This window comes from Gossypium arboreum, chromosome 11 (genome assembly GCF_025698485.1).
Source record: "Gossypium arboreum isolate Shixiya-1 chromosome 11, ASM2569848v2, whole genome shotgun sequence".
Classification (NCBI taxonomy): Eukaryota; Viridiplantae; Streptophyta; class Magnoliopsida; order Malvales; family Malvaceae; genus Gossypium; species Gossypium arboreum.
The window spans coordinates 52,214,492-52,225,778 of NC_069080.1; the positions used below are offsets into that span (position 1 = coordinate 52,214,492).

The 11,287-nt window shown below is 35.4% G+C and overlaps 1 non-coding gene across 1 annotated transcript; it reads left to right on the plus strand.

Moving 5' to 3' along the window:
* Positions 1-1,211: 1,211 nt before the first annotated feature.
* LOC128284799 (small nucleolar RNA R71) lies at positions 1,212-1,318 on the plus strand. The gene has a single exon (XR_008275222.1). It is a non-coding gene; the product is annotated as a small nucleolar RNA R71 (small nucleolar RNA).
* The last annotated feature ends 9,969 nt before the right edge of the window (positions 1,319-11,287 follow it).

The following is an 11,287-nucleotide window of genomic DNA, read 5'->3' on the forward strand; positions in this document are numbered from 1 at the left end:
TTTTGTAAGGCATGACGTTGATACTAGCCCCTAGATCAGCTAATGCATGATTAACATCTAAACTACTAATTAAGCAAGGAATAGTAAAGCTCCCTGGGTCTTTTAGTTTGTTGGGTAGCTTATTTTGGAGAATGGCCGAGCAAACTGTGTTCAGCTCCACATGAGACGCCTCGTCCAATTTCTGCTTATTTGCTAAAATTTCCTTTAAAAATTTCATTGCGTTTGGCATCTGCGATAGAGCTTCAATAAACGGTAAGTTAATATGTAATTTTTTTAAGAGTTTAAGGAATTTATCAAATTATTCATCTGAGCAGTCTTTCCTTGTCGCGTTGAGGTATGGGACACGAGGTTTATATTCGACAGTCACTGGTTTGTTTGTATTTTGATCTACCTCACCTTGACCTTTGCTTACCACAGTTTCTTGCCTCGATTCTGGTTCAGGCTCAATGACTCCTTCGTCATCTTGAATATTAATTGCGTTGAGTTGTTCCCTTGGGTTAGGTTTGGTATTACTTGGGAAACTATCTTGTGGTCGTTCGGAGATTAGTTTGGAAAGCTGGCCTATCTATGTTTCGAGCCCTTGGATCGAAGCTTGTTGATTTTTAAGTGCTATCTCGGTGTTCTGAAAACGGGTTTCTAACACTGATATAAACTTTGAGAGCATCTCTTCAAGGTTTGGCTTCTTTTCCTATTGGTAGGGTAGTTGTTGGTAGCCTAAAGGATGTTGTGGTCTTTGATTTCCTTGACCGCCCCATGAGAAATTGGGGTGGTTCCTCCAACCTGCATTATAAGTGTTACTATATGGATTGTTTTGAGGTAGAGGATTATTACCCATGTAGTTTAATTGCTCGTTATCCATTTTGTGGCTATAGGGTTGGTATTCCGAATGGTTTGTTCCACCTCCACTTGTTTCGCACTGCATTATTGGGTGAACCTGTGAAGAATTAAGAAAACCATCAATCTTTTTATTTAAGAGTTTTACCTGATTAGAGAGCATGGTGACCGAATCGAAGTTGTAAATGCCGGCTGTTTTCATTGGCTTTGTCCTCATGACTTGCCACTGATAGTTATTCAGTGACATCTCCTCTATAAACTCATAAGCATCTTCCGGTGTTTTATTGTTGATGGTTCCGCCAGCAGTTGAGTCAATCATTTGCCGAGTCAAAGGATTCAGACCATTTTGAAATGTTTGTACTTGGAGCCAAAGCGGTAACCTATGGTGGGGGCATCTTCTCAAAAGGTCCTTGTATCTCTCCCATGCATCGTAGAGTGTTTCTAAATCCATCTGCACAAAATAAGAGATATCATTACGTAATTTAGCTGTTTTAGCCGACGGAAAATATTTTAGTAAAAATTTTTCGATCATTTGTTCCCAAGTAGTAATTGACACTCGTGGTAACGAGTTCAACCATTATTTAGCTTTGTTCCTCAATGAAAAGGGAAACAACCGAAGACGTATGGCATCATAAAAAATGCCATTAATTTTAAATGTATCGCATAGTTCTAAGAAGTTGGCTAAATGAGCGTTGGGATCATCATCCTGCAAACCATCAAACTGAACTAATTGTTGTATCATTTGAATAGTGTTAGGTTTTAATTCAAAAGTATTTGCAGCTACAGCAGGTCTAACTATGCTTGATTCAGTTCTTGTTAAAGAAGGTTTAGCATAATCATACATAGTACGTGGAGCAGGATTTTGATTAACCGCGATTGCAGGAGGTAGCTGATTGCCTTGGTTTTTAGCCATCTCATCAGTTGGGGGTTGAGTATCGTCTTCTTGCTCGTTCTTTGTGTATCTTAAGCTTCGCCTTATTTCTCTTTTGTTTCTACAAACTGTGCGATCGATTTCTTCGTCAAAAAGTAGTGGCCCTGACGAGTTTCTTCTAGTTATAAACTATAAAAACTTGCCAAGAGAAGGAAAAAGTAAATAAGTAAGTAATAATATAATATAAAATTAAATTGCAAGAAAAATAAATGGCTAAAGTAATAAAAATTGAGCATTCCTAATATCTTAGTTCCTTGGCAACGGTGCAAAAAACTTGATCGCGTTATTTCGTGATAGGTTTTAAATATTTATAATTAATCGTTCTTGAAACTAACTATTATCGCGATGTAGGCAGGTGTACCTATCAAATAGTAGTATTGTTTTAGCAAGACCAGATTGTCGAACCCAAAGGAACTAAAAGCACTAGTAATGACTGTCTTTTTATTATCTAGCATAAACATAAAGAGGTTTTTGTTTTAATAAAATATTATCTAAACTAAGAATGCACAGAGAATGGAATTGGAGAATTGCTTTTGGAAAAATCGATTGAATGAAGACAATTCCTAAGGAAAAATCCACGTAGACTGTACTTGTTATTCTGGCTCTGAATCAGACGATTTATTCATTTAACTCGTTCCGTAGAGATCCCTAAGTTATGTTATTATCCCTATTCAAGACTAATAACGTCTAATCTCTAAATTGAATAACCGAGACTTTTCTCTAATTAACACTCTAGGGTTGCATTAACTCGATCTATGGATCCCCTTCTTAGGTTTCACCCTAATCTGGCAAAATCTTGTCACCCTATGTCTAGGTGTGCAATCAACTCCACTTAATTATGATAAATGTACTCTTAGACAGGGTCTATTCCTCCTCTGAATAAGAGCTTATCTTGAATCAGTATCCTGGGATATCAAAACAAGAATTAAGAACACATAATTAAGAACAAGTTAAATATTTATCATACAAATAGAAAATAATAACAAGATTCGTCTTAGGTTTCATTCCCCTTAGGTATTTAGGGGATTTAGTTCATAACTAAATAAGAAAACATCTCAGAATAATAAAGAATACAAAACATAAAGAAAACCCAAAACTCCTGAAGGGGAATTGAGGAGAGATCTTCAGTCTTGATGATAAATCCGGCTTCTGAGATGAATCAATCAGCTTCCTTGGAGTAACTCCTTACTCCCTATTCTCTATGTCCCCTTCTTCCTTCTCTAAGGTGTATTTATAGGCTTTGTAATGCCTAAAAGCCCTCAAAATTAGCCTTTTTCGAATTGGATTCAACTTGGGCTCGGCAGGGACACGCCCATGGCACACGCCCGTGTTTGATTACTTTAGGCCGTGCTCGAGCCTGTTAGAATGGCACGGGCATGTGGGATGCACGTGTGAGGAAGTCTAGGCCATGTTGGGTTCGTACTTTTGCCCATTTTCTCCATTTTTGGCCCGTTTCTCATTCCTTTCGCTTTCCTGTGCTCTCCTAAGTATAAAACATGAAATTAAAGCATTAAGAGCATCGAATTCACCAATTCTAATGGAAAATCATTCATAAAATGCTTTAAACATGGGGTAAAAATATGTATAAGTTATGGTTTATCAATCATGCATGGCCACAATACCAAGCAAAGCTCGAATCGAACTATGCTTCACAATTAGGGAGAACAAATATGTGAAGTCCACTCTTGGAATTTGACTGCAACCCTTTGCAACAAGCCTTGCTTTATATCTGGGTTCTTCAACTCTTGGAGTCCCTTCTTTCTTTTTAAACACCCATTTACAATGAACTACCTTTTTACCTTTAGGAAGTTTCACAAGATCTGTAACATCCTGAATTAGGGCATAGTCGGAATAGTGATTTTGGGACCACAAATCTGACGTAAGAAAACTTATTTTTATTATATTTTTATGATTTTAAATTTCACAGGATGATTTCGTGAAAATTTCGTTCGAAAATTTTGACGTTTGGGCACTCAATTTGGTCAAAAGGGTTAAATTGTAAACAATGCAAAACTTGGCTTCTAGAAGCTAGAGGTGTCTAATCGCTATGAAATTTTAAATTGGAAGTCCTTAAATGATAATTATACCATTGGTTAATTTGTTGGACAAAAATGGTCATGAAATAGGTGAAATAGAATATTTTTAAGTTAGGGGCATTTTGGTCATTTAGTAATTAAAATGAATTAAAAACAAAATTAAAAGCCAATTTTTGTCCATTTTCTACCCTATTGCTAAAACTTGCACAGGGAAGACATATCTAGGGTTTTTCAAGCTTCCAAGCTCGAATGTAAGTCCGTTCTAGCCTCGTTTTTAATGGTTTTTACGTTTTTGAAATCCTCGTAACAAGATCTATCTATTTCTACCATTATTTTAAGCTAGGGTTTGTGTTTAAAAATTTACCCAGGGATGACATGTATGTTTTTTGATGTTTAATAGTAGAATATGAATGCTCGGTGTGTAATAAACAACTTTTACTAAGTGATTTTCAGTGAAAATGCTTAAAAGGATCATTTTGTAAAAGTTACAAAATTTGTCATAAAAGTGTGATTGAGTGGAAATTAGGGGTTGCTATAGATATGAAAATGGTTCGGCTAGGCTTAAAGTACAAAGAAATTGAATGAAAATCATTTTACAAACATTGGGGCAAAAGTGCAAATATGTGAAAGTTTAGGGGTCAAAGTGCAAATTTGTAAAAGTATGATTTTTGGATCCATATAAATAATGTGACTAATAGTAAGCTAAATGTGATAATATAGATCAAGAAAAATGAGATTTGGGCATAGATTGGAAATGAATGAGATTATGGATTAAATCGAAATAAATAGACGTGCTCGCTTTCGAAGTAAGTTCGTATGTCAATAATAATGCAATAATATCATTTTTTATGCTTGAACTTAAATTCATGCGTTAACATTATGTGGTGAATATTTATATAGTTGGTATGATGATTGTATTATGTGACAAATGCCTAAATGTTATTATGAATAATGCCATGATTATTTCATGAATATGAGAATGGTGAATTTGTAAGCATGAATGATATTACGGTCGTTATCCACGATGGTATGAACAAGTACGATGAAGATGCTATGTACAATGAGAAAATCCCCAGTTGAACCTTAAGAATAGTTTAGGATACAAGTGACATGTCACTAGGAATTAAGAAATCAGAGCTCGTGATATATGTGAGAATCCGAACTTGTTGAGTGGTCCAAGTTCGTGATATATGTGGTATCTGAGCTCGTCAAGTGGTTCGAGTTCATTATGGATGCGAGCATCTGAGCTCGTTGAGTGGTCCAAGGTCATAATGGATGCGATACATGTAACATTCGAGCTCATTTAGAGGTCCGAGTTCATTATGGATGTGTTACATGTTATAAGGTAGCTTTGGCTACGTATGTTTACGTGGCACTTATGTGCAAGTTTCCGTGTACCCAATAGTATTCCAAGTGTTCAACAGGTATTATAATGAATGATACGAAGACAGTCTCGAGATAGGCATGGTAATGAAGGTAAAGTTATTCGATATGCTACAGATACATACAGGTATGTATGTTATACTCATGAGTAATGCTTTGTTACAGGATAATATATGAAGAAAAGGTATATTCATGTATATGTATATGAATATTTGATTAATGAGCTAGAATGCTTGAATGATGAATAATCTTGGTGATTATGTTATTATGCCATCATATGATAGTTATCATGATATTGCACTAAAATAGTTTTGGACATCAGCAGTTGTGTTATTTCGAAAATCCACCAAAAAATGTGGAAATTGAATTAGAGACTAAATAAGATATGAGATTGAATATAGTTTCACATAGAAGAAACGATATAATCAAAAGGGTTTCATATTATGAGATATTTGAACTTTTGTGAGATAGAGTCAGAGTTCTTTCGGACTCCCCTATCTCAGCTTTGGAAAATCACTAAAAATTGTACAAAAATGATTATGGGTTAGAATTTATATGACTAAATCATTAATTAGTATATTTTCAAGAAAAATAAATGGGAACATTAATCAAACCCCGTACTAAGAGATAATTAATTTTTAGTAAAGAAAGATCGAAGCTGTCAAACAGCAGAACATGAGTAACTTTAAAGAATAAACTGTACTTATTGGCTAGACCAAAAATTATGCAAATTTTATGATAAGAAGATATATTAGCCTAGTTTTACGTAAAATTAACAGATCTTATTCTGGAGTTCCATAGCTAAAGATATTAATAATTTAGTGACTATGACTCGAGAAAACAGCATGACTAGAATATAAGTAAAAGTATAATTATGGTTATATTACCATGGAATCATGTTGATAATTTGCTTATTATTTTCATATGGACTTACTAAGCTTTAAGCTTACTCTCTCCTCTCCATCTCTTTAGTGTTATCAGGTTGGCTCGGGGTTGGAGATCGCCGGAGGCAGCATCACACTATCAGGCTACCACCTTTGGAGTATTGTTGAATCTTAATGTCTTCAAGTGAGTGACATGTATAGGGACTTACTCATTATGATGTGGATTATTTTGATTTGGCCAAGATGTTGGCTTAAATTGATTCGTTGTGTTTAGCCGTGAGATGTGGCTTGTATGAGTTATAGCTTGTAAGCCTAATTATCCAAGCTATTTATTGATGCCTTGTGATGTGGTCATGTGATTATAATTGTTTGACATGAATGGTTAGTATTACGATATGTATGCTTGATGAATGTCTTATGACCAAACGAAGTGGTCATAATTAGAAAATAAAAGTGTGATATGGCTATAAGTCAATAATGCTTGAACATGAAATTGGTGAGGAATGACTTAGGCAAGCATGGTATAAATGTATAAGTAATAATCAAAATGACATGTTCAATTGATTGTGAATTGGTGTGTTTAGACTTGGTATAAAATGAGTAAGCAAAACACATGTATGATGATATATGAATATTACAATTGAGTCTTAATGGAGGATGTTTAATCATTTACTTGATGCTATATTGTATGTGTCTATAATGTATTTAAGTATTTGAGCTATTAATGGTAACAAAAAGGCTTGGAAAATAGCCTGAGTGCTAACACACGGGCAGAGACACAGCCATATGTTTCAAGCGTGTGGAGGACACGGCCTAGCACAAGGGCGTGTGGCCTTACCGTGTGGTTCAATTTGTTTTGCTAACATTATAGACAGAGAGTTACACGGCCTGAAGGCACGGGCGTGTCCCTATGTCCACACGGGCGTGTGACCCTATTTCATGAAAATTTTTATAAGTTCCCCAAAACTTTCTAAAGTTCTCGTTTTAGTATCGAACCACCCCGATGCATGTTTTAGGCCTCGAAGGCTTGTATAAGAGACGATATACATGTATTTGAAAAGTTTTAATTTTGGACAAAATTTTGTGACCCGATTTTGCATGTTTGTGAATGTTTAAGTCTGGTAATGCCTCGAACCCTGTCCCGGCGTTGGATACTTGTAAGGGGTGTTACAAGATCCCATGTTTTGTTTTTGTGGAGTGATTCCATCTCCTCTTACATAGCAAACATCCACTTTTCTGAGTCTTCACAGCTAACCGCCTCAGAATAATTAGATGGCTCTTGGATTGCATTTATATCTTCAGCCACATTTAAAGCATAAGTAACTAGATCAGCCTCAGCATACTTCCTTGGAGGTTTAATTTCTCTTCTAGTTCTATTTTTGGCGATAAAGTATTATGGTGAAGAAGTAACTCCATTTTGAATTTTTGTACTAGCTTGAGGAGTTGACTTTGTTGAAGATTCTAGATTAATCTGATGCTCCACCTGCTTTTGATTTTCTTTATTGGAAGAGTCATTAAGAGATAAGTTAGGTAGCAAAGCAATTTCATAACTATACCTCTTATGGAGTCTTTTTCTCAATGGCAACGGATGGAGATCAGTTGATCAAAAAATATGTAGTAGAGGCTACTTTGGCCCAAAATGACTTTGGTAAGTTGGCTTTTGACAACATACATCAAACCTTCTCCATGATCGTTCTATTTATTCATTTTGTAATGCCGTTTTGCTGTGGAGTATGACAAACTGTCAAGTGTCTCACGATCCCTTCTGACTTGCACAATTTATTAAACTCATCAAAACATAACTTTAAGTCATTGTCTGTGCAGAGGTATTTTATTTGTTTTCTCGTTTGTTTTTCAATCATAGTTTTCCAAGACTTAAATGCAGAAAACATATCTCTTTTCTTCTTTAAGAAGAATGCCTAAACTTTTCTGGAAAAATCATCAATAAAAGTTAGCATTTAATTAGCTCCACCTCTCCAAAGCATTCTGGATGGCGCTCACAGATCAGAATGAATATACTCCGACGTTCCCTTCGTGTTATGGACTCCTCTAGTGAATCAAACTCTCTTTTGCTTCCCAAAATGCAATGCTCACAGAACTTTTAGTTTGCAAATTCCTTACCCATCAAGAAGTTCTCTTTTGCTCAATTCTGTCATGCCATTCTCACTCATATGCCCTAGGCACATATGCCAAAGTTTAGTAATATCATCATCTGACAAGGAAGAGGAAGCGATAGCTGTATCACCAGCAAAAGTAGAACCCTGCAAAATATATAACTTGGTAGTCTTTCTCTGCCCTTTCATCACAATGAGGGAATCTTTGGAAATATTCAAAACCCCACTTTCAGATGTGTATCTGTACCCTTTTGAATCAAGAGTACTCAAAGAAATTAAATTTCTCTTCAATTCAGGAACATGTCACACGTCATTAAATGTTCTGACAACTCTATCAAACATCTTAACTTTAATCGGTCCAATACTTGCAATTTTACACGAAGCATTATTTCCCATCAAAACAGCACCTTTAGACACTGTTTCGTAAGTTGTAAACCAATCCTGATTGGGACTCATGTGAAAGGTGCAGCCTGAATCAAGGATCCACTCCTCACTCACTTTAAAATTGTTGACAAAAGCAACTAGAAGTTCACCATCACTGTAGTCTTCTACAACATCAACTTCACCGGAATTTTCTAGTTGTTTTCCCTTTTAATTCGCAGCTTCCCTTTTGATCATGTTTTGTAGCTTATAGCACTCAGATTTAATGTGTCCTTTCTTCTTGTAGAAGTTACAATTTTTACCTCTATTTGAAGACTTCGATCTACCCTTAGATTTATCCTACGGATTCTGCTCATTTGTCCTTCCACGATCATCATCAACATTCCGTTTTTGTCTCCTGCGAAAAATGAGACTCTCTCTCTTAAAGTCAGGTTTAACCACAAGATGCTTCATCTTATCATACGAGGTCAAAGAATCAGAAAACTCATCAATTGTGAGAGACTTGCGGTTATATAAAATTGTGTCCCTAAAGGTTGAATAAGACGGGGGCAACGAACAAAGTAGAATCAACCTTAGATCTTTCTTATCATACTGAACTTCTATGGCCTCCAAGTTAAAAAGAACTTCTTTAAACACTGCTAAATGTTCATGCACAGACGCACTGTAACACCCCAAACTCAGCCTAGACGTTATTGCCGAATTTGGCAGCGTCACATAAGAGTGTTTTTAGAAAATCTTAGTAAGTTAAAAATCGTTCAATTCATTATCGTTACTTAAGCCGTAAAATCTCCAATCTAATTATTAGGTACATTTCATTACCGCAGAAGCTAAAACACCATTAATTCATTAATGAATAGCTTAATAGTTTAAAATCCCGAAATAAACTTAAAAATAGTTCAAGTTCAAGACATTTTAATCCCAAAAATAAATATTTAGAATAAAGAGGACAAAATAGATTGTTACTCAAAAATCCATAAATGTCCAACAGTGGTCACCATCGAGCCCTCCGCCACACCGATCCATGTAACGCCCCCACGCCCGAGACCGTCGCCGGAGTCGAGTATGAGGTGTTACTAAGCTTAATTTAACATATTTAGAACTTTGGATTATTGTTTCTACATTCACAGCTTTTAAGCTACTTGCATCACAGTCACAAGAAAAATCATATCTCGAGTTAGGAAACTCAAAATTAAGATCCGTAAATTTTCCCTGAATCTAGACTCATATACCTATCTACTAATTTTTTTCTAGAATTTTTAGTTGGGCCAATTAGTACAGTTTATTAGTTAAAGTCATCCCTGTTTCAGGACTCGACTGGTCTGACCTCTGTTTACTACGAACCACATTTCTCTCTGTAAAAAATTCATATGACTATGAGATTTGTTTCTACTGAAACTATAATCAATAAGGATTCTGAGGATATAAAATATACCACCTAATTATATCTTTATAATTTATGGTGAATTTCTAAAGTTGGAACAGGGGATTCAAAAACTGCTATGACCCTGTTTCACTAAAATTCAAATATCTTCTAACATATAATTCCTTTACCTGTTTCATTTATTTCATGTGAAACTAGACATAATAAGCTTCAATTTTATATGTATTCCATCACAAAATTCAATTTCTATGATTTTTAGTAAATTTTCAAACTCGCGTCAGTGTTGCTGCAGTATTCTATTTATGGCAAATTTTATCCTTTTTATAAGTTTTTGTGCACTAAGTATCTTAATAGTTTTCCTTAACATCAAACATCATCTAAACTTACCATTTTCATAATTTATCATTATCAAATATTTTCTCAACCATTCTGTCAACCTTATCATAAGATCATTTATACAAAATAAGTATATTGCTATACATGCCATACTTAAATTTACAAGCCATTTACCAAAAATCTTAGGATAGTGTGGTGAGCCTTCGACCTATCCCGACTCACGAACCGGCTTGTCCAAAACTACAATGAGTAAGAAGGAGGGAGTAAGCATAAATGCTTAGTAAGTTCATATGTAAATAATAAATAACATAACAAACAATCAAACTAATCAACATTAGCATATATCATCAACACACTTATCACATTTTTTTAATCATTTTTCATCATCTTATTACCTTATCGTGGTTGTAATCAACACTCAACCCGAGGGTTAAATACATACCTGTCCAAAATATCCATTTCTCATCACTTGCCAATACGTCTCTTTTCATCTCGAGTATTCCTCCATTTGAGTAAAACTTTACCCGTTGAACACATCGGAATATAATTCGGATACATGGATAATTTGCATATAAGTGCCACATATTCAATCAAGCAATCATGTAACCCGCCCATAAGCGAACTCGGACTCAACTCAACGAGCTCGGGCGTTCGCATCCATAAGTGAACTTGGACTCAACTCAACGAGTTCGGATGCCTAGTTACATCTCACGAACTCGGACTCAACTCAACGAGTTCGGATGCCTAGTTACATCTCACGAACTCGGACTCAACTCAACGAGTTCGGATGCCTAGTTACATCTCACGAACTCGGACTCAACTCAACGAGTTCGGATGCTCAACCATCCTAGTGACATGTCACTTGTATCCTAATCTATTCCTAAGGTTCAAACGGGATTTTTCTCGAACACTTATCCTTGCCGTCTTCCGTAGAATGCCGAAATCAATACTCGGTAACAATTATATTTAACAAGGAGCTCACATAATTTACATATTATTTGAAATTA